Source organism: Anopheles stephensi, chromosome X, assembly GCF_013141755.1.
Source record: "Anopheles stephensi strain Indian chromosome X, UCI_ANSTEP_V1.0, whole genome shotgun sequence".
In the NCBI taxonomy this organism is placed as follows: domain Eukaryota; kingdom Metazoa; phylum Arthropoda; class Insecta; order Diptera; family Culicidae; genus Anopheles; species Anopheles stephensi.
This window is the reverse complement of record NC_050201.1, coordinates 12454689-12475192: the sequence shown is the minus strand read 5'-3', so window position 1 is coordinate 12475192 and position 20504 is coordinate 12454689. Positions and strand designations below refer to the sequence as shown.

Genomic DNA, 20504 nt, shown 5'->3' with positions numbered 1-20504 from the left:
AACAGTTGTTGGGGGAAAATAATAAAAACCGCCACGAATTGTTGCTTCACGTGTACTTGGGCGGCAGAGCTAAATATTGCCTCCCGAAGAAAACAAAAACAAAAAAAAGGGAATCAGAAAAGAATATGGTGATTGTTTTTGTACCGGTGAGCTTGGTTGCAGCGGAATACAATTCGCTTGAAGGTTGTTTGTCGAGAACTTCCATCACCATACCGGGTCCATCAACCAACCAGCCAAACAGTACCGGGATGCTTTGGCGCTTTTCGAAACGGTCAATTGCCTATTGCCAGCACCGAAGCCTGGCGACCGGTGAGGCGTGCAATACTAGCCATTATATATTTCATAATTTTTATCGTTTCACTATGCTTTTTTTTAATTTTCTTTCCTTCCGAGTGAAGCCGAAAACTTTTGGTATTTACACAATTTGCTGCCCGAAATCGTAACCGTACCGAGCGCAGCAAGAGAATGGGGGAAAGCTTTTGTTTTGCTGCTACCGTTGGGTTCTTTGCAACTCACTAAAAAAAAATTGAGCGAGAACGAAAAAAAAAAAAACGAAAAAAGGGTGGAATTATCGCGTATTCAATTCAATTACGGCACAGTTCAGTGAGTTTTCGATGGATTTGTTTATTCGAACATCATAATTATGAATCTTTTCGGGGCTCGAGCTCGCCTACCACTGGGAGATGGGTTTTTTTGCGGCATAATGAGCATGTCGGAAAGCAATGCGGTGTGGTTAGGAGCGAGAACAGCGCTCAGGCGCGGGAAGTTGATTTTGCCCAGAAACCTGGCACGCTATTGTGGCGATTGAACGGCAAGGAAACAATGCTCGACAGAATGGTGCTTGAGCTGCAGGTAAGGCGCAACCGAGAGCGATGGGAACGGGCAAACAAAGCGAACGGACGAACGGTTTGGCAGCCGATTGTACATTCGGACCGGATAGCTCGGGATATTGCATACCAACTTACAGGGCTGCTAGGAATATATGAGCTGCAGTATTCTTAAGTGTTCGAAATACATCTTCTATCCATCATAAAGCAGCTTATAACAAGAGGAAGAGATCTCTAGGCAAAATGAGCGTCACGCAAATCATCTGGTTAGGTGCCACAGAATGCGGAACACTTTTCAGAATTCTTCGAATGGCTTCAGAATAGTTGAAAGACGGCTGTGTCGATGTGGATTAGACAACATACCTCGTAACTCACCCATACCGAAAAATCCCGGAGTGCTCCAAATTGCTACCGTGCTCGTCACACCCGTTTGGGAAATGGGAATCATTATGCCACGGTTATGGTCTCACCTGGATGGAAATATTTGCTCCAGGCGTACCTTTTGTTGTGGGTGTCTGCTGTAAGCCGGCTGTTGAATATCCAGACAGTACAAGGTACTCCTGCCAGGTCTCGTGCGAAAATGCACATTATCTTGATGTTCAAGAAGTGCGGGAGGTAGTTTGATAAAATAATATGAAGTACTATGAGACACATCTGATAAAGAAATGCTCGGGGGATTGCAGTAATTACTAAGTGTTGGGATCTTATTCTACATACTCTCATCAGTTGCATAAAAAGGCTTTATGACTTCAAGATTTTTGAGTTCTAGTGTCATCGATGTCTATCAAATCTTCTTTACCACGTATTTATAGCAATCTCAAGATTCTAATAGTAATTTACTGAGCTACTTTAGCTGAACTTGGAATCACGTTCTGACGAACATAGCTGTTTCGGAGGTCAACATATTCTTGATAGAGATTCTAAGACACTCAAACAACATTGCCTAGATTAGGGCGCGATGTCCACAACATCAAATTTTAGCTTTAAATCACTCTCTCCGCACAGACACACTGGGAACTCCGTTTACTATGCAGCTTGCATCCCTCCAACATTTGACCCCGGGGTAAATTCTTCGCGACTACAGAAGAAACCCCCCCCCCCACCACAGATTTTCCTTGTTTCCCTGCCCTAATCTCAGGCTAATGATTAGCAAATACGATCGAGTTTTTCCTCGTGCTCGCCCGTGGCGGAAGAAGTTTCCCCACTCTTCTGCTGGCAGATTGCTCCCCATCGCTCAGGAACGGGTTACACTATAAAGCACCCTAATGAGATGAAGGTGGTGAACGTGAAAAGTGCTGATTAGTACGATTTTGTACCGTACCGTGCACCGTTGCGCTTGTGTGTGTGCGTGTATAATATCTTTCGAATATAAATTGATTCATTTGCAAATTCTTTTGAAGCACCCTTACCTAGGCTACCTTAGCCCGGTTGCGAATCCAGTGTACATGGGCGGCACATGAGCGAACGGCAAGAGCGAACTTCAGCCAACGAACATTCCCGTACCGAAACCCTTTAAACGAACGGCTGGAAGAAGTGGATCCGGGCAACAGCAAAAAAAAAAACACAGAAAAAGTTTTGCATCCTTTGATCAATGTTCGCCGTCATGTGCGCGGCCCAGACATGGAAGAGTTTAAACTCTGCCTGACTGGTTCTTCCGGTTGTCGCATGTTGTGCAGTTTCTTTTGATTCTGAGATGCTAGCAATCCTGGCACATTTTTTTTTGTTATCTCGTTCACCATTTTGAGGTTCACCGGAGGGATAAGGATGTGCTCGGGCACGCTGTGTGCAGTGTTTGCAAAAAGCGATGAGAGCAAAAGAACAAAAAAGAAGAACCTTCCCAAGATCCCAAGGATACTAAAAACGCAGCTATGCTCCACTCGCAGACACGTCAGCCCGTGTCGAGCCGTGGATCGAATTGACGCCATAAATCTTCGTTTCGTTCCCGCTTCACTCCGGGGCGAGAGACGTTTCCCGTTGTGCGATAAGCGAACCCCTAAACTATCAGCTCGATCAAAATCGGAATCACCGGAATATGCCGGTCGGGCCCGGGAACGCAAGCCCGGGCGCAATAGCCACGGGCTTGCCTTTCCGCCCCCGACCGTGGTGGTAAAGTTTTGTGCAGCGATTGTAAACAAGCAATCAATCGAATCGAGAGCGAATTATTTGCAAAATATTACCCCTTCCCCGGTAGTGGGATGTACGCCCGTACTGCTGGCCGGGCAAGGATTTGGACGGGCAAAGGCGTAGAAAATCATGGCGCACGCCATGAATCGTCCGATACCGCAAACGCTGGCTGGCAGCTACTATCTATCCTTTAACTAGCGCTGACGCAAGCAGTTCATCGGGACGCAGGATGCGAAGCGTTCGAAGCTATCTTCAAGACACGATAAGACCTGAGATGCTGGCTCAGTTTTCGTCGGCCCCGGATGTTTCCGTGCTCGGGGGAGGGGTGAGATATTTTTTGGACCGATGTTGCTGTTTGCAAAATTCAAACACTTCTCAACCTAGCGCGGGAAATCTCTCGAACAACTCTCGAAGGTGACGTACGTCTGGTACGCTTCCGACGTAGTCGTCGTTAGATCGTGGACGCGTCATCGAAGCATCAATTAGTTTCTCGGCGGAGATGTCTCCTGTCCTTACTACGGCCCTCAGTCCGGGAAGGGGAAGGAAGCGAAATTATCAAATATTAATGGTCTCCATCTGCTGCCAATTGGACGTAAATGCCCAACAGCATGGGCTTCATCACATGGGCAGAAGGCTCCGACCGAAGCAGAAGAGGGGACCCGAAAAAAGTAACCCGAAGTACCATGCCTTAGCACGCTGATGTCGAGGCACGTTCTAGAGTTGTGATTATCTGTTTATGGAGCAATTTGCAGCGACACAACGCAATTCGGTCCCCACGAGCGAAAAGCCGGTAGTAAAGCCAGGACAAAAAAAAGGGGGCATCGTAATAATTAAAGACGCATGACGCAAAATGAAGATCAATGAATGGTAGATTGGTTGGCCGGAAGACGAGTCCTGAGCCCCGGGAGTGGGAAGATAACGTGACGAAAGCAGTGGCTCACACGCACCGAACTGAAGATGGCAGGGCAGGAACTTCACAGCATGTCCCGAAATGACATCATCACACGGGTTTGGTCTTACGGGGCGCATTACGGGACGCATGCTGTGACGGACGTACCTTTCCCTGGAGGTGATGACGAAATTTCGCTCGGCTGTCTTGTGTCTTCTTGTGGCCCTGTGGTGGACGAACCACAATCGTGGCAAGGTGTGTTGCTCAGCAGAAATTGGGGTGGGGCAAGGGCTGACATCCTGCGATGCGAGGCGATAAGATGTTCTTGACTTGAGAGGAACCAACGAACAAAAAACACAGGCCTAGGGTTGGAAGGCTGCAAATGTTTCAACATTCGGCACGTCATCTTGGTTGGCCGAAGCGGAAGGATACGGACAATAAAGTGTGTACGCATCTTAATGGTCACACATCACCTCGATCAGCCCGTCTCGGTGCCAATGACCCACGATTGGGTGGAGGAGGCACATGTGACAGGACAGATGAGCAACGAGATAAATCACTTTAGCCGAACCTCACGGTAAGCACGAATCAGCAATTTTCCCATGTGACATATTTTTTGTGTTGCCTGCTACACTCCCTAGTGTCTTGTCACCATTATTCTTTACCTACTCGGGACTCGGAGACCTGTGTCTCGTACATCATTCTCGGAAGGTGTTGGTTTGGCCGTATAAGGGCGACCAGAAACCGAAGGGAGTGCAAAAAAAGGGAAAAATTAGTTTTAAAATTGTTTGCAAGCTTATGGGAGGGTTGGGGGGTAATATTTCCAACCGCTCCGGACAAACTTTAAAGCATCTCTCAACCGGAATGTCGACCGTTTGCCGGTGTTTGATGATGATGTCGGAAATTGGTTTAACATCTCGCTTGCTACTTTACGAGCGCTAGGCAGTAGTCGTTTATATGGGGTTCACAGGTGATAAAGCGAACATGAAGTAAAACTATACATGCTCCATGAGAGATTGGGTGAAGAAACGATTTATGACCACTAAATCGAACGACCAAATGTGACGATAAAAACCGAAAGAACTACTACAAACCGTTGTCTCGAGTTGACAAACCTCTGTCGAGTAGCATCCGTATGACAGCTTAGTGACAGTCTGCTTTCAAACCCTCGCTTGACACCTACAAAACCCTAAACTACATTATTAACCTGCTAATTCATCGTCACCTTTCGAGGTTGGTATTGATTTCGAGTGCAGCAAAAAAAACACCTGCTCTATGTGGATGTCAGGATGGGGACGCGAAAAATAAAAGCGAAAACACTGCACAAATTGACACGCAAAACAATGACGACAGTGGTTCGTTACGGGCAGCGAACGGAACGAAGCGAACCTGTCAATTAGCTGTCACCCGGCACAACCACAAACACTCCACAGATGATGATACGACCAGTGCAGTGTGCGCCGTTATTGAAATCTGGGAATTTTTTTTGTGTGTATTGTTTTGTGCTGAGCGATCGTCCAGCAAACAGGTTTTAGAGGAATTGGGAAGAGGGAATTATTCAGCTGATACAATAGAGCGAGTGCGAGAGAGAGAGAGAGAAAAAGTACACAAAAAACATTCACACACCAAACACCACACATCCTGACTGCGTCGTAGTGCCTGGTGAATGCACCCTTTTATATTCGTACGTCCTCTTGACGTACTTCTCCTCAGTAGTCAGGAGGTTCGCCGACCAGTGCGATGTGATAACCGGTCGGACCGGCACGTACACACGCGGTCGCGCTCGTCCACATCGATTGGGTGTCATTGAAAAGGCATAAATAATCATGATCCTGTTTATTTGCCTCGTGTGCTCTGCCCCAAAAAACCCCGACCTTTTGTGTGTGTGTGTGGGGAGTAAACAACGTGCAATAGATTCATCATTCTATTGACAGTGCAAAAACCGAACACACGACGACCTCGGCTTCAACCTGTTGTGTGACATCACTCTCTATATAAACCCTAACCTGCCGGCAGAGTCTGAACCATTCTGTTTTTGGAGGCCGGAAGCATCATCCAGCGTCCATGCTTTTGGTACTCCGGACAGGCAAAATATTGCACATTTTGCGGACAGCGAGCGCTGGTAGTAAGCAATAGTAGCCGGTAGTGTGGTTGCGATGCTTTTTTTAATACTGCTCTTGTTCCTCGTTTTCTTTCAGGTCCGGTATCATCAATCCGACGGTACGGTTCTCGTTGGTAAACTGTTGCCGTTGGGTTGATTTTAACGAGCCATAGACCGCTGTACTGCAGGAAGGCTTTTTCGGTGGTTTGGTCACGTTGTCAAATTCGCATGACAGTGGAACCGATTGCAGAAACGGTGGACGACTATTGTGTGTTGCGAGCTGCACGGCACGGCTATCCAGTAGGTAACACCCCGGATTCCACTCATACGTCACACGGGCAAACACAATACTATGGTCCTCGCTGGTCCGGTTCCAATACAGATCTTGCGGCTATAGTAACAGGCTGTTGTAATTGCAGTACGAAGGCGATGTTGCCCGGTTCGGTTAACTACATCACTTCTGATAGAAGAGACTTAAACGCCGAACGGCTGTGAGGGTGTGAGGTTCTGATGCTCTTTTTTACTTTTAGCAGCTCGGTCTTGTACCGGTGCGCCACGCCAGTTGACACGAGATAGAACCGTTCGGTGAATAGAGGATCGAAACCATCACCATGGGCACCATGCACCAGGTACCTTCGGTAGGGTTAAGCCGCATCATCGGCTCGCTACGCTTTGCGGTCGTCAAACACCAACAAGATATCCACATTGGCTGGTTTGTCGGTTGAATCTGTGGCACCGTGTGTCCTACGGGTGGGATGGGTGTCTGTTGCATGCACATCATGCCTTTAAATCGAACAACGAATTAGCTTGATAGCATACGCTTTAATGGCGTTTCAAGGCTGGCTTGATGTGTGTGTGTGTGTTTGGTTTGCGCCTGTTACGATTATTTGTTACCCACCTGTTGCGACACTTGCTGGTGCTGTTTGGCAAACCTGCGGGTTGACGAGAGCGCAAACAGAGCGTGTATATTTGCCGGTCGCTGTCCCTGAGCGTGTCACGACGGGCCTACCAACCTTTCTGATGGGAATGTAATTTTAATAGTTTTTTAAGCATCTTTTAAACGTCTAGTGTTTGGTTTGTTCGGTTTTTGTGGTTATGTTGCGGTGCGGTTTCGGAAGGAAACAACAAAGCCTCCCCCCCTCCATTCCGCTCCTTAAACCCGTACTCCTCAGGCTAGACGATAGTAAAATTGTTAATTAATCAACAGTGTTTGTTCTCACTCCAGTGCCCGCCCAGTTGCGGTGCAAAATATGAGTCACGTTTAATGGGCGCCATTTTAAAGTTAACGACAGACCATACATCACACCAATGTTGCTAGTGGTAAACGCTTCGAAATGCTGGGGCCGGTAGGAAAACAGACCTATCATTATCTACCATGCTAGTAGTACTATCGGAAAGTAGTTTAACAGTTGATTATATCTAGCCAAAAAGCCTTCATCCAGCCCCCCCCCCCCCGCCCCCACCAGTAACAGGTACCGTCAATTACCGTGAAGGCGTTGAAGCTACTAAAAACGCCCCCGCTTTTACGATACGTCAGTCGTAAACGATTTGACAGTAGAGTTGCCCATTCCATCCGATGGAATGGTTACCGATGATTATCTACGTTTAAGGTGGTGCTAATTCGTGAATCGTAAATTTTACGGCTAACCGGGCCCAGTTCGGCCACCAGATTCAGCAGATAGGTATTTTAATAGTTTTTTGAAATCGCATCACCATTACAGGGTCACCGGGTTTGACAGCTGTGTTGTCTGTGTCGTCGACGCTAGTAGTAAATTCAATTTGACCTTGTCGAGTTCTCTTCTAGGGTCACATGTCACCTCGTTATCCTGGTGACATTAATGTGTTTAATGAGTTTCGAAAACTGTGGTTTAATCAAACGGCGGTCCAATTAATGCAGCCAGAGGAACGATTGCTGGGTAAACGTTTTGTTTGCTCATATTTGCTGATGACTGTAATTGAGCATAGGACCACTTCTCGTACTTGACGAGTGCGACGTACAGCTTTTTTTTTATTTCTTCTTCAATTTTTTTCTATTCTAAACCACAGTTTGTTGAGCGCCAGCATTGCTGTCCGTCGAACGTCCGGCCATCCGTTCCGTTTGTGTGTTCAACTGGTCTGGCACGATGTCATTGTCACTGTGGACCATCGGGTGAGTCGTGTCAGCTGAAGTGGTCTACAGTGGCTGCAGACGAGTTTTATTTTGTATTTTTTTTTTGCCGCTCCCGATCCCCTCGCGAACCGTTCGTTTTCAACCGGTGGGTTGAAAATCTCTTTATTCTGGACGACATCCTCATCCGACGTGAAGGACTCAATTATGTGATTATTGAACATCACTACCCGAAACCATATACGGCGGTCCCGGACTCGTCAGTAATTCATTCCATCGGTCCGGTGTTCTGTTTTGCTCGTTTGCTTTCCATAACATACCGTCAACCTCAGCCCGGCGACACGAAGGATCTCGAGGGAATTGCCATTCCCTAGAACATCAGGCCCATGTTTCCTGGGTGGCCACCAATCCACCAATGCCGTCTCTGCCTTCGGGCTGTGTATGCGCCCGGGTGTGTTTGCTTTTGCCACCCTGCACCCTAACCTTTCAACGCAGCCGGCTAGATGCCGTTGACGGTGATGACCACGTTCGCTCTCGACAATTGCCGAATTGTCACCCGGGGTCTACGATTCTTTTCCAGTTCTGTGTTTTTTTGGTCTCTTTCGCTTCTGAGCTGTAGTCATCATCATCGTCGTCGTCCAAGTTCACTCTTCACTTCCACCAGCCTTGTACACGGCAACCGCAATCCTCGCACTGGAGTCAGGGAGTCATTTGCCTGCCCGGTGTAGCACCACCGGGTTGGTTGGTGACCTGTCAACGGATCGTCGGTTCGTAAAACCCAGTCGTACAATGGTGCGAGATATCGTACTGGTCAAGTCCACCGTGTCACGAAGCGTTGAGGAATCCTTGCAATGGAAGGAAGTAAAATGAATTATATAAAGCTGACATCAGACGATGGCGTGTCGGGTGCGCGACGACTGGGGACGGATCGAAACGCACGCGCGCCCGTATGTAGTTTAGATCATCTGGCGACTTGATGCCGACTGTGCTCCGGATTCACGGGCATCCGACCAGAAGTCCGACCGTGCTCGTGCGTGTCCAGGATGATACGGCGGATCCTAGCCAGTATCCTTGTTAGCTCTTATTCTTCACTTTATTACTTTTTTCTCTTGCTTGTGTTTCTGTGTGTGTGTGTGTGTGTTGTCGCCTCAGGACACAGCACGAACTTCAAAATGTGGAGAGTGTGGAGCTCTGTTGGAGTGCAACCGAAAAAAAAAATAATTCCAAAAATCCTACATCCTTTCGTCATTAACGGTCACAGCGTACCGGCGGTACTCTCCTTTCCCCTTTTCTTCTTCCACCTCCACCCCCCCCGAATCCTCCCTTTAACATCCCTTATTTTTCGCAGTACGTTCGGACACCAGAATCCGGACAAGCGGGTCCAGTTTCCCCCCCCCGTGGTCTTCGTTTTAATTAAATGTTAAATGCTAATGGATGCCATATTTTATTCTAACGCACTTAACATTTAATTACCGGGAATTAAGAGATTTACTCGCTCGTTTTAGGTCACTCATCGCTCGCTCGCAAAGCACCGTTGTTCGATTTCGCATCTCCAGCACCGGACCGGTCGACATGTGCACTGTTTTGCTGACTTGATTCGATTTCTGTGTTTTTCTTTTTTCGGCCATTTTTTTTTGTTTGGTTTGGTTAGGTTCTCAGTCGACAAGGCCTTGGCTAGTGTCGTGATTTTTTTCTTCCTTTGTTGTTGCTCTCCTATTGACCCTCGGTTCCGTGTGCGCTGGGTATATATCTCTCGGTGTGTTTATCGGATCGGAAAGCACAGCAGCAGAACAGGTGGTGTCGTATATCTTCCAACCGTCGCGCGGACATTCGACGCTAGGTCGGAAGCGATGAAGTCAACCAGAAATTGGGCAAGTGAAAAATGGGCAACCAATTTCATGGCACACGGCGGTATGCGAACTTGTAAGGGGGTTGGCGCATATTTATTGCCGCCAGAAAAACAAACCACTCCAATCAAACGCACTAGGTAGGTAGGTCTGGGTGTGCGTTACGGAATTTTGTACTATGGTTTTTGAATTAAAATGCCCAACGGCGTCCATACACTCTGCGGGTAGCGCACACAGTTGACTTGAGTTTGACTGGTGCCTGGTTTTTGGCGTTATTAAATTCCTCCTGCCCTGGTCCATGGTCCACCCGAAAAAGCCGTCCAATAAGTTCCAATCAAATATTTAGACGATTCAACTTCACCGCAACCGGCCCTGTATGCGTCGCGCGGTCCTTCGGCAGTGGGAGGAAGAAAATTATCTCACTAACGTACGGTGTAGTGTACGCGCGATGCAAGAAAATTGATTTATGGCAGGAAGGCAGGCGCAAAGAAGCGGACCACCGCCACAAAAACCTCAACAGAAGAGCGGCAGGTCTCGGAATGGTCTTCCTTGTCTACCGGGACAGCGGGAAATCTGAATATCCATCGGCAGGGAAATCTGGGTAGAAATTTAAAGAAAAGCCATTGTTTGCGGTTCGTCGCGTACGGGTAGATGTGGTTACTTGTTGGGACCATTTGAACATTCGCCGTAATGCCGTTGTCGAATCAAGAAGATTGATGAGCGACCGAGAGAGAGAGAGAAGGAGAGCGCGAGACAGAGCGAGGCACAGTCTCCGCCAAAAACCCCGAACCATCGCACACGGTACATAAATTCGCAGGCAACACACAAGTACATTAGGGGCATTAAATATTCATAAGAAAGCGTAGGCAAATCGAATTCCAAACCCCGGAGGCAAACGTTTTTGGCGCTGCAATTGTGTTGTGAGCTTTGCGTCGCACGACGCCCGAAATCCCGGCCGGTCCGCCGAAGGAACCCGAGAAAGGATTTGGTCCTTCGAAACGCTCACAGCCCAAAGTCCCGGGCAGCGCGGGTATTGAGATTTATGGGCTTCACTGCCGTAGCAACCGGATCCGGCGAGAACGGTTTTTGGGTGGCCCGGTCACCCTGTTGGCCGATCGGTGGTGACCCGGTGTTCCCATGATGCAGTACTCGCCGAACTGTCGAAGGCGAGGTGTGCAAACGTTCATCGCCCGAGACCGAGCAAGTGCCGGCTGTGGTGCTGTAGTGTGGCGTCCATTATCGCTAAGACCAAATCCTCATTATTACTTTGGCTTCACGCAGACCCTGCCGGGGCAGGGAGCTTCGGTTTTGCAGTTGAAATTACGTCTGCCAGCAACCCTTTTTCTGCCGGTTCTGAAGTCCTGCCCGAAGTCCTGCCGTCCATGGCATGTTTTACGGTGTGGGATAAAGAGGTTTTTAAACCACTGACTCGCTCTCTCTCTCGCACTCTCTCGCACACGTAGAAAACCATCATCATCATGAGCATCAGTAGCTGGATGACGGATGGCCCCAACGCTACCAAGTATAAACGCCCAACCGAGTCTTAGAAATCCATTACCAGCTTCTGCTTCCACTTGGAGCATCGCACCCATCTTGCTATTTGCGCCTGCAAGCGCACAATTTGCTGTGTATTAGTGTGCACACACCGTGGACACGTATGCGAGCGAGATAGACAAGATGGTTGGATCACTCCCCGGACCCAGGGTCCGGTAGAATCTTTTACCGACCAGATTATCTGTCTGGATGTGTGTGTGTGTACAAACGGTGCAAATTTTATGGGTTCCCCGTTGCGAGTAATCGTTCGCAGTGTGGACCATAAAGGCTGGTCGGATACCCAAGCCACCGACACTGCATCACTCCTCAGCGAGACCGCTTCTTCATCTGCAGCACGCTGCAAAAGACGATGGCGGTGATGGAGGCGGGCAATAAAGGAAAGCCAATTTAATCTTGACCGCACCCGTTTTCATGCATTATAACCAAATTTCGTGCAGCCGGCTTCTCGCCTCTTCCTTGCTCCGCCGACCGGCAGGTCAGCCCAGAGTTCGGTTTCGGTGCAAGATCATATACCCGAGTCCCCGGGTTCGGAGCTAGGTTCTTTCGCTTCCCTTTTTTTTGCCGATAATTATTCTTGCTTAGATTTACGCCTGGATCCAAATTAAATTTATGACCTTTTCGCTTCACCGTGGTACTGTGGTCACCTTCAGTCAACGCCATGTTGGGATGTGGCGTTTTTTTTTTGTTGTTGGTTCTTCCATCTCCCGTCCTATGGAGGATGTCCAGAGCGAGGTGCTGAGTGCAGCTGAGTTTTGCAAATGAAGAATTGTAAAAAAACCCTGCTGCACATGAATCATACAGTAGTGCAGAAAGTTGAGGCGTTGGTCTTTTTTCTGTTTGAGCCAGAGTTCCTGCTTTAATGATTTTCTCCAACAAAAAAGGCCGAAACACCATCCAATGAACCTGCTACAGTCTACGGTGTCGAAGAGGAGGGAGTTTTTATAGCCGCTAGGTATCGTGGGGAAAAAGGGTTTTTTCTTGACTATCTTTAACCTCGAAAATCTTGCCTACGGTGTTTCTCTAATCCCAGTTCGTGTGCCGACGTTGAAGTCGTCCAGCGTTTGGTGTGCCCACCGGAAAATGCAACGTTCAGCTGGCAAATGGAATCAAAGAGCTATTAAGTACTCGTTAACATTATGGGTTTTTGTGTAGCCTGGTGCGTTTGGAGTCCCCCAGAATCGAGCACAGCGTTCTAGCCATTACCATGCTGCTCTGTCTATTCTGAAGACCTGCCCGGAGCAAAGCGTGAGGCGCCGGGATATGGCGATCCAGCCGTTTGCAGGGGTAAGAATTTATGACCTTCTCATATTTTTATTTCTTAACACCATTAATGTACGGTTTTCTTCTCCCTCGTGGTAGGTTGGCTGGCAGCGGGCGATAAAGTAACGACGATTCTTGAACGCTCCCACCAACTCACCTAAACTTTGGTGATCCAATGATGAGCTTCGACGAACGATTCGGTAGATACATTGTTTGCGCCAGTCGTCGCACGTCTCCGTTTGCTGGTTGGTGGGAGATGGGTCGTTAGAAAATCTGCATAATACCTCACGCGAAAATGATGCGCTTTAAATGATGTTTCTATTCAGTGTTGCTGTGCGCTTGTTTGTTTACACCCACTACAATTCGGAACTTCTTCGCTTCCGGAGCGTATGCTTCCGTGAACAGCAAGACAACAATGTACGGGCGTTTGTACTTCGAACGGAGCCCGCCATATTGTACGCGCATGATGAGCTGCGTCACCGTTCGGCAATCAGTGGATGATAAGTTTTGCAACTGTTTAAACAGTTGACTTCATTACCCCGGCCCAGTTTCGCTGGCGGGGGGCAAAACCTCGAGCCTCCCCATTTTCCGGAAGTATCTGGTGGCCCACTTTACCACTTGCCAACTGGCCGTTGATGAAACCTAAACATTGTCATAGGTTAGGGCGAGGATTTCGTTCGGTGCGCTCTGTTGCCGAACCGAGAGAGCCGAGTTGTGTGATGAAAACTTTTGGCAAACCCTCCCCCCCTCCCCTCCCCCCCCACCGCTCGCTCGAAACTTTCACGCAGAACAATTATCATCAACTTTTTGGCGTTATTCATCCTCCCGCTCCTCCATGCCCCGGTCCAACCGTCCGCCCGTCGCTTCAGTGTGAATGTGTGCGTGCGTGAATGTGTTGCCCAAAGTACCAATAACCGAGGGGTCAGGACCCTAACCCAGTTTTCAAGTGCACGACCTTGAAATCTCGAAGCCATCAGAAATAATATGATTACTTTCTATTTACCCTTCCACATCTCCTCCCTCCCCACCTTCCCACTTCATCCACCTAACATCGTGGCAAAAATGGAACCGGGGGAATAAGTCTGGAAACTCTTTCCAAGGCAACTTTCGCCCAAGCTCTTCAAGGTTTGAGCCGTTACGGAAAGTGGCAAGGGTTTTTGAGGATAACTGGGGAGGAAGTAGTTGAGCTCAGTTTTTAGATCGAGCAGGCTAAGCTTGTGCTAAATTTGAGTGCTTTTGTTACCACAAAACCTCTACCCACCCCGCTGCAACCTCTGTAGTTTGAAGTTTTGCAGTGATGGAGAGAAGAGGCCCAGGACGCAAAATAAAAGCGAAGAAGAGCACTCGCTTCTTTAGCCGTTTTTTGAGACTCGGCTATGGGAGGCTCTCATATGCGGCCTGGTGTCTGGTGGGAGATTGTGAATGAAAATCTCCATTTGAGCGGTTGTCGATATTTGCTGGTGGAAGGACGTTGCGATATTAAAGACGCTTGCTGGTGTTGCTAATAGCTGAAGCAACTTTATTGTCTGGAAGCTTGTTTTTTTGCAAGACTTTGATGATATAGTTATTGTATTAGAATTTTCTTAAAGTGAGCTCTCGGTAACTTCAATAAACTTGAATAGCTCAATATCCCTGAACTTGATGACATTTTGAGATGTCCATAGTTCACCATGAATTCTCCCTTAGAGATTGTCTGCTGGAGATGTCTGGTTGAAGTTATGCTTTTAACTTTTGAACTAGGACTTTCCTAAAAACTTAGGCTTTCGATAATTTGAATAATACTAAGCTAAAACTCCCAGGTCCTTAGGACGTTTCGAGATGTCTCTAGTTAACCAGCAATTAATCCTGAGAGCTTGTGTACTGAAGCTGTCAGAGGAACTTCAAACCACCGAGACACCTCATACAAAAGCCCTCCCACTAAAGAACAATGTGCATATGTACAAACAGAACCTCCCATACAACACTTGCACCCCTCATGTTTTCACAAAACAGGGGCTCTGGGAGGAAGCTTACCCCACATTAAATGCATGCTGTCGTCTTCTCCTATTCTGCTCCGCTCAACCTGATAATTTGGTTCATCGAAGAGTGTAACTCACCCTTTACGTCCTGTCACAGCCCAGATCCCTCGTACCCTTGACGCTCGCTCGAGGGGATGTAAGCGTAAATGTTTCTCCGCATTCTTTCCAACTCATTAAATGCCTTAATTAGAGACTCATCCAGCTATCATTCGGTGCTGGATGAAACCCTACCAGCCCCCCAACACCCGGGGTGGGCATCCGTATTCCCACGGCTACGCCACGGCGTGCGGTTTTCGGCGTCCCGGAGGTAGCGAGTTTAGAGTTCCACGGCGTTTCTTACCTCCGTTCAGTGGGACCTTTTCCGGGGCCAAAATCTTATCCATATCTGTTATCCGGTACATCAAGACAACGGGAACCCTCTGATCGCTGAACCTGTGTTTCGCGCCAACGGCACTCACCGGAGCTAACTATCTCTGAATGGATAGATAGATTGGAAGGGTTTCAATGGGGACGAGAGGCTAACGTTATTAGACTACTATCTCGGGATGGCCTACGGGAACGCGGTCTCGCGTCCTCCTTTACCACAGCTCAACTGCAAGCCCGGGACGGTTTGTGGCAAGTGTGCGCGTGTATTAGCCGGTCGTAAAAATCAGAAACATCGACGTTAAAGATGGCCACCAGGCAGAATCGCAGGAATCAGGCCATCACCCTTGAAGTATTTTTTGTGTGTGTGTGTGTGTATGTGTTGTTGCACGATTTAATTATCTGCCAGCAGGATCTTTCGAGCTCGTAACTTTTTCACCCAAAAACCGGGAGAACTGGTTTGAGAGCGAGGAGATTCCGGAGGCCACAGCTGTCCAGCACTGGACCGGACATTCGTTGTTCGGGGCTGACCTTTCGTATCTCTCTTTCCTCATCGCTATTTCTCGGCAGGCCCAATTAATGGGAAGGATATTTACACATGTTCTGAGGTAGTTGGTGCGAATTCAACACACACACACACACACACATACATACACACATCCAACGAAGCCTACCGTTTTAACGTCTTCTCCCTTTTTAAGAGCAGATAATCATTTCCGGACAGTCGGAGGAGTTGGGCTTCGTCCTGCGGGCCACGGGGTAGTACTGTTTATGTAGATGATGTCGGCTCCGTTGTTCTTTCTTTCGATCTCTCTGTCCATCTCTTCCTTCAGAGATGAAGAACTCGGCCCTTTTTTCTGTTGGTACAGAACCCAAACCAGAACGTGTGTTTCTTGGTGTGTTGCACTGACTTTCTTCGCCTGCCGAAAAGTCCAGTGATTATCTTTATTGTTGTCGTTAATTAACTCACTCTCGCCTCCCCCGGCCGGAAATGCGGGAAATCGGCTCGGCCCCCTCTTTACGGTGTACTGTTTCGCCGTACCGAAACAGCGACTAAACAGGCGCCACAGCGTGAAGCAGCCGAACGCATCCGGGCAGTATTCGACGTTCGACGCGCCAGCCACATCACGTACTGTGGCGCGTAATTATTGGCTGGCTGGCACCCGGAAGCGTCCTTGCAGTACCAGCCTGCTCCTAGAAGCGCGCTAGTTGGATGGGCGGAAAGGATTTACCTTGTGTCAAGCATGACATTAATTGTTTCTTGTGCTCTTGGCTGCGGCACGGTTCTGTCCTCCGGTTACGAAAACTCATCACTAGTGTGCTAATGAAGGTGTAAGTGTGCATGTGGGTGTGTGGTTCATTGCATCAAATCGTATGTAACAAAAAGATGGAGCAGCAGTCAAGATTCAGAATTATGCTCTTATATGTTGGAGTTGATGTGTTAAAGTCGTCAAGGAGGTCTATGTAAGAGTCTCTTCTACTTCTTTTGGCTCTAAAACCTCACAAGGTCTCGAAGTGTCATTGCTGGATTTCTTTGACTTCATATTGCTCGTAGCTGGATATTCTGTCCTGCGTACGGGAAGATGGTCCGGACGGGATTCGACCCTAGGTCCTGCCGTGTGAAGATCGTCGTCGCTATTGCATCTGCTACCGAATCTGTAGAATGTAAGATGACATTTAAGAGTCTGTAAGTACATAACAGTAACGAATATCTGGTGGAGAATAATTCTAAACAGTATCTCAACAAAATATTCCATTATAAGTCTCTAGCCTTAAGAGAACTCCCCCAACCAGTTATCCATTGCTGACATCTAAGGTGCTACTCAAAGTACTGCAAGTCTGTACCAGGAACTAAAATCAAAAGCTCTGATTACACTGTACGCCCTTTTCCCGGTTCGGTGTAGACGTAATGAAGCCTCAGGACTTGTCTGATGTCCAGCTACAAGAATTCAAGATGGCGTGAGATTCGCCCAAGCTCCTGCTCGCAGCAAAAGGCGTACCGGAGGTGTACTAAGAAATTGTTTTGTTGTTGTGTTTCTCGAACATGGAACCTCACCTCACCACAACAGCTCGCCACAGTCCGCCTGGCGGAGGTTGGGACGGGATGTGCGCTACGCTTGCGAAAGGAAAATGGCCTCATCTTGTGGCCCCATTCCCACCGGCATGCTCCTGGAAGTGGGTATAGAATTCAAACTTCCCGTTCCAGGCAACGTGCCGTCCAAGGAGAACTATCCGGTGAAAGCAATATCCTCTTCACTCGACCAACACGACCCGGCAGCGACTGATAGCCGTCGTCATCTTTATTGCAAAGTCAATACCGACGTCCAGGCCTCGGACTCGGTGACACAAAAGCCGCCGGTGTGTGTGTGTGTGTGTAGGTGTGGTGCCTCCCACGACTCGTGCCAGTGGGACCTCCTGCGGAACTCTGGGCACAGTGGAAAGGCTGTTGAACAATAATCAAATTTCATACAACATTAAACCATACAAATACTTGCTAAACTTTGCTTTGCTGAAAATTGAATCGAATCAATTCGCTTCATTTCATCCCCGGCCACCAGCATCGCCCGACCCCGACCGGGTTAATCGGGCAGTCACGGAGGATGAGGGCTCATCCGGGTCTTCGGAGTCATTCGCTTTGTCCCCCCTCCCCCCGTCTCAACCCGCCCGCCAGTGGTTCGTGTCCTTCTGTGTGCGCGTGTGTGTGTGTGTTTCGATTGTTGTGGAACCTTGAAGGAAGTACCGTCACCAGTAGTTACTGGTGTTTTCTGAGCGATTTAATGTATTTCATTTCGCTGTTTTTCGCTGTGGAATGTGTTTCCGAGGCTGGGAGCAATGCGGGTGAATGGAGTCAATTTCGTTTGGCCAATTTGAAGTCGAAAAGAGGGAAAGAGTACGAAACGTAGCACCGAAAATCCACCATCGAACAATACTTCGTCCCGTCGTAGGCCTTCCCGGACGAGTTGGACGAGGTAGCAAAGGGGCGGGAGGGGGAGGGGGGGGGGTGATGGTGGTTCCGTTCTGGGCAAATAGAGCAACAAATCGTTTGAAAACAAATCGCCCGGAGCTCAGCTATCATGGAGCATCTCTACGGGGGAAGCTGGGCAGCACTACCTTTTGCGCTTAGATAAAAGTGACATGCGGAGCGCAGCGGGCGAAACGGCTCCCGTGAGCTGGCTCACATGACGATTGATGATTTTGACAGTCAAAGACGACTCTCCAATATCAATAAAATAGTTTTAACGAAACGGCGGGTTCGGGGTTTGTTTTTCTTTGCTACGCCGCCGTAAAGCCGGAATCCACATTCTTGCCTACAGTCGGGCAGACGACCGCGTCGTACGAGTAGCAGGGCGTGAACTCATGTGTGACTGAGTAAAATTACCCTTATTTCAGGACGGCTTTTCTGTCTAGCTGGAGCAGATGGGCCGGAGACTCAACGCTACCGAGCAGCAAAAAGGGTTTTTCACCCGAGCAAAAATTTTCTTCCCATTTATTTCCGTCCAAGAAAGAACAGCGACCCAACAAGCAACACACACACACGCGAACACGCGCTGTCGGCCCGGGCTATGGTTGAGCAAAAGTAAATGTGGCAAAGTTATTGTCCCACACACGCCAGCAACAGTCGCCTGGCCAAAGAAAAGTGGAAGCAGGAATTTATTTCCTCAATTTCCAATCATCTTCCAACCCAGGGAACTGTTTGTTCTTTCGTGGCGTAATCGAAATTCGCGACTAGCCGTCACTCCTGACAGCGCGCCAGAATGGTGGCCCACGTGCAGAGAATGTCAGGTACGGTGCTTGATCCCATTTTATTACGCTTGCTGCTCGTCGCCGACGCCGGAGTGCCCTACCGATGACTTCAAATTCAATTGTCGTATTTGTGTTGAAGCATCTTCAAGGTATTCGGTGTAGCGTTGAAACTATCGAGCGAAACTTGTGTGCCAGCATAAATCGGTATACGGGAGGGATTACCATTTGTTAGACCCGGAGTTGCTCTTTTATCCTTTTTTTGTTGGTGGGAGGATGAAGCAGTTGAGATCGCTACCTTGGTGAATGGTGCAGTCGCGCGTTGGAGGTTAAGTGATGTTTTATTGCTAGTTTCTGAGCTCCTTCATTCGATTCGAGGGTGGCATTAATGGTCAAATTGGGTTAAAGGCTACGAGCTGGAGACTTGACTCATGGCAGTAGCTTACAGGAGCTTCAATATCTCCGGGTGAATGTCTTCGTACGGGTTTGCATGCAAACACTTTAATTTTTCGTCTAAATCTTGGGATCTGCGTTACTCGCTCTCTCTCTTACTGGAGGTTATCGTCCTGCTTTGTGGAGTTCCTTTGAGAAAATGGACTTCATGACTACCTCCAGCAAATATGCTTCGCTAGTCTGCCATCGTGATACTTTATATGGATGAAATTCATCCCACCGTTCTTAAGTGACTTATAATAAGAATAGCTCCGCTATTCAAGTACCTCCCCTTACAAACACCCAGGGTTCTCCAGCTGTCACCCATTTTTATCTCACTAAACAGGTGATGAGGGCTTGCCTCTTGAAGGAAACGAGAGCAACAAAATACGACGCAACCCTAATCCATTCGCTAAGCACATGTTGCGTGTGTCCTCTTGTGCCTGTAAAATATTCCTAACCCTCGCTCCTCCTTCTCCCAAACACCCAGGACTCTTCAAGGACCCGGCAAGATCTCTTGCTGTTTAAAAGCATTCTGTTCCTTCTCGAGCAAGTGTCGACAGCAAGCAGGAAAAGAAAAAATCCCATTTATCACTCACCGTTGGTGAAGTATCCACCAACCAGCGCCCACAGGATCATCAACATCGGGAACATTATAAATCACCATACGTGATGACGTATGCGTTCCGTCAGGTTCGCGCCCAGTTGGTGTGTGAGAAAGAAGTAGAAAAAAAGGAGCAAAACACCCGAAGAAAACAGGAAACGCACGGACGCATGGGTGACGAATGGATAAATGATGTGGAAAATGACTGTCTTAAAACAAGCTGGCCTTGGGCGGCTTTGTAAGTCTGGTGGGCACAACAACATCAGCAAGCAGCAGAGGTGGTAATGGTGTCACTCACACCACCCGAACCGCTTACCGTGTTACAGCACAGCGCGGTGACAGCTTTGTGACGCAACTGGTCAAAATGATTTTTTTTTTTGGTTTGTTTGTTGAGTCCTCCTAATGCTAGGAATCGTGTCCTGTTCTACAGTCTTAAAAATCCGCTCTTAAGAAGGGATTGACTGTAGCCGAAAGCCTCGGTAAGCTCGGAAAGTGGTTTTGATGCGGTGTGGTCGAGCTGGAGAGCTGGCAATCACTCTGCGGCAGCAGATTGTCAGGTCGAAAGTGTCTACTCGAGTGGAACGAGGCCGGGATCCGCTTCACCGGAACTACTGATAGGGTTTAATTTAGAAAGATC

The 20504-nt window shown here is 48.3% G+C and overlaps 1 long non-coding RNA gene across 1 annotated transcript; it reads left to right on the top strand.

Moving 5' to 3' along the window:
* Positions 1-5556: 5556 nt before the first annotated feature.
* Positions 5557-6993, top strand: LOC118508225. Its single transcript, XR_004905767.1, has 2 exons — positions 5557-5965; positions 6039-6993. It is a non-coding gene; the product is annotated as an uncharacterized LOC118508225 (long non-coding RNA).
* The last annotated feature ends 13511 nt before the right edge of the window (positions 6994-20504 follow it).